Here is a 3,466-nt window from a genome sequence, read left to right as displayed (position 1 = left end):
GTTGAGTTTATGAAAAAAATAAAAGTTGCTGAAAAATAACTACACTTTTATATGTGTTTAAGAGGAGAGAGGATCTGAGAGGATAAATACAAAAGTAATAAGATGAAAGTGACTCTAAAAGGGGTAAATGGGATTAGTAGAGGTCATTAGTGATTTTTGTTCTTGTTTGGTTTTAACTTCACCTATAAACTCTGAATTGTTGATAATGAAAATGCATTCATTAGCAACTAAACAACAATCATGTTGTACAATCTTATTAAGAAAATGTTTATAAAGAAGATATATACCCAGCCCCATATGGCCCAGTTGCAAAGCAAGTAAACAACAAAGCTAAGAGACTGCATATGTGCCTCTCTTTTTCTTGTGAGTTCTTATGATAATCTATATTTGTACGATAAAAATCTGCAGTGACCCTGGGAGAAACTAATGGGCTACTCTTCGTGTTCTCTGGTTTGGCAAATTGGCAGGATATGAAAGTGGGATCAGCCAGAAAATTTTAAACTATGCAATGAGATCATCCTTGGTTAGTCTGCAATGTAGTCCCTTAAGAGTTTCAGAAAGAAGCTTTTTGGGCAAGGCCACCTTTGGTTCTGGAGGGGAAAAAAATCACTTGAAGGTTCCTTTAACTTTCTGATGTATTTTTAAGCCCTCCCATTGAACTTGGAAAAGATGTTGAAATTATCAAATGTAAAATGTTTCAGCTGAGCAGGCTGTGCTCTGTTAAGGGATGTAAATTGCATGTGCCATTTAACATATCTTTATCTTTGCAGATTGTATTCTAATAGGTAAATTTATCTTCCCTGTGTGTGAGTTTCTTACTGATTCTTGGGAGGTCTGTATGCTATTTTTCAAGTCCTTTCTCACCAATAGAGGTGACTAGAAAAGATATTCACATTTACTGTTTCATCATTGGAGAACAGTGAGGGAAAAAAAATAGGCCAGATTGTTGCCCTTAACAATGTCCCTTAATTATGCCCCTTAAGTGATGTTATTTAAGACAAAATAATCCAGATAGTGTCAAAGGAACTTACGTCTGTCTACCACGGGAAGCCTAAGGATAAGGCCACACATCAGAACCTATGTGTATTTCAGCTTCCCAAAGGAAATAAGCAGCAATACTTATTCTGGCAGGTAGGCAAGTTTTCACAGGTAAATTGGGGCTTCACCTTAAGAGTCAAGTCGCTTTCTGCCCGTAGACGCCGCGGAGAGAAAGCATCGTTGAAGACTTCCCCGCCTCCACTGCCTACATGTCTAAATCAGAGTCTCCCAAAGAGCCCGAACAGCTGCGGAAGCTCTTCATCGGAGGACTGAGCTTTGAAACAACCGATGAGAGTCTGAGGAGCCATTCTGAGCAATGGGGAACGCTCCCAGACTGTGTGGTAATGAGGGATCCAAACACCAAGCGCTCCAGAGGCTTCGGGTTTGTCACATACGCCACGGTGGATGAGGTGGATGCGGCCATGAATGCAAGGCCACACAACATGGACGGAAGAGTTGTGGAACCAAAGAGGGCCGTGTCAAGAGAAGATTCTCAAAGACCTGGTGCCCACTTAACTGTGAAAAAGATTTTGTTGGCATTAAAGAAGACACTGAAGAACATCACCTGCGAGATTATTTTGAACAATATGGAAAAATTGAAGTAATTGAAATCATGACTGACCGAGGCAGTGACCAAAAGAGAGGCTTTGCTTTTGTAACCTTTGATGACCATGACTCTGTAGACAAGATTGTCGTTCAGAAATACCACACTGTGAATGGCCACAACTGTGAAGTGAGAAAAGCCCTGTCTAAGCAAGAGATGGCTAGTGCTTCATCCAGCCAGAGAGGTCGAAGTGGTTCTGGAAACTTTGGTGGCAGTCGTGCAGGTGGTTTTGGTGGGAATGACAACTTTGGTCGTGGAGGAAACTTCAGTGGTCAAGGTGGGTTTGGTGGCAGCCGTGGTGGTGGCGGATATGGTGGCAGTGGGGATGGATATAACGGATTTGGTAATGACAGAAGCAATTTTGGAGGTAGTGGAAGCTACAATGATTTTGGCAATTACAACAATCAGTCTTCAAATTTTGGACGCATGAAAGGAGGAAACTTCGGAGGCAGAAGTTCTGGCCCCTGTGGTGGTGGAGGCCAATACTTTGCCAAACCACGAAACCAAGGTGGCTATGGTGGTTCCAGCAGCAGCAGTAGCTATGGCAGTGGCAGAAGGTTTTAATTACTGCCAGGAAAAAAAGCTTAGCAGGAGAGGAGAGCCAGAGAAGTGACAGGGAAGCTACAGGTTACAACAGATTTGTGAACTCAGCCAAGCACAGTGGTGGCAGAGCCTAGCTGCTACAAAGAAGACATGTTTTAAACAATACTCATGTGTATGGGCAAAAAACTTGAGGACTGTACTTGTGACTAATTGTATAACAGGTTATTTTAGTTTCTGTTCTGTGGAAAGTGTAAAGCATTCCAACAAAGTGTTTTAATGTAGATTTTTTTTTTTTTGCACCAATGCTGTTGATTGCTAAATGTAATAGTCTGATCATGACGCTGAATAAATGTCTTTTTTTTTTTTTAATGTGCTATGTAAAGTTAGTCTACTCTGAAGCCATTTTGGTAAACCACCCCAACAGTGTGAAGGTAGAATTCCTTCAGGGTGATGCCAGGTTCCATTTGAAATTTATTTACAACCTGCTTGGTGGAGAAGCTGTTGTCTTCAGAACCTTGGTGTAGTTGAACTGACAGTTACTGTGTTGTGACCTGGAGTTCACCATTAAAAGGGTCATCCATGCAAAGTCATGGAGTTTTTTTGTTGTTTTTTGTTTTGGTTATTAATGATTGTTGGCACATCCTATGCAATATATCTAAATTGAATTATGGTACCAGATAAAAGTTATAGATGGGAATGAAGCTTGTGTATCATCCATTATCATGTGTAATCAATAAAAGATTTAATACCCTCTTGGAAAAAAAAAAAAAGAGTCAAGTCAAGTCACTCAGTCATGTCCAACTCTTTGTGACCCTATAGACTGTAGCCCTCTGGGCTCCTTTGTCCATGGGATTCTCCAGGTAAGAATACTGGAGTGGGTTGACATTTCCTACTCTAAATGTAAAGAGATTTACGCCTGAAGAGAGTAGGAAACTATTCCATGTCCTGTGCTTCGGGAAGCTGGCTCCTAGATTTAAAAGGTTTAGGTTCAGAAGTACACTCATTGAGGTGGAGAGGGAGGGTACCCCTTTAATATGGGCTCAGGGGCATCTATATAGTAGAACCCACAGCCAGGCAAAAACTGGTCCAGTAGGGCACCCTTATAGAGTAATCCATGCCCCTAGACTCCCAAACTAGATTCACCTTGGGTCTATTTACCATCCCTGTATGTTCATTAATCTGTTTTCTTATTCTCAAAGTTTCAGGTTAAAACTGAATATTTCCTTGCATGGAAGGTTTAAGGCAATAGCCAAGAGATTTTGTTTTTCTGGGGCTTGGGGT

The 3,466-nt window shown here is 41.1% G+C and overlaps 1 pseudogene; it reads left to right on the top strand.

The window, feature by feature from the left end:
* Positions 1–1,247: 1,247 nt before the first annotated feature.
* LOC122677347 lies at positions 1,248–2,941 on the top strand (annotated as a pseudogene).
* Positions 2,942–3,466: the final 525 nt, after the last annotated feature.

Source organism: Cervus elaphus, chromosome 20 (genome assembly GCF_910594005.1).
Source record: "Cervus elaphus chromosome 20, mCerEla1.1, whole genome shotgun sequence".
NCBI lineage: Eukaryota > Metazoa > Chordata > Mammalia > Artiodactyla > Cervidae > Cervus > Cervus elaphus.
Note: the sequence above shows the minus strand (reverse complement) of the source record. Positions and strands in the feature narration are given on the sequence as shown.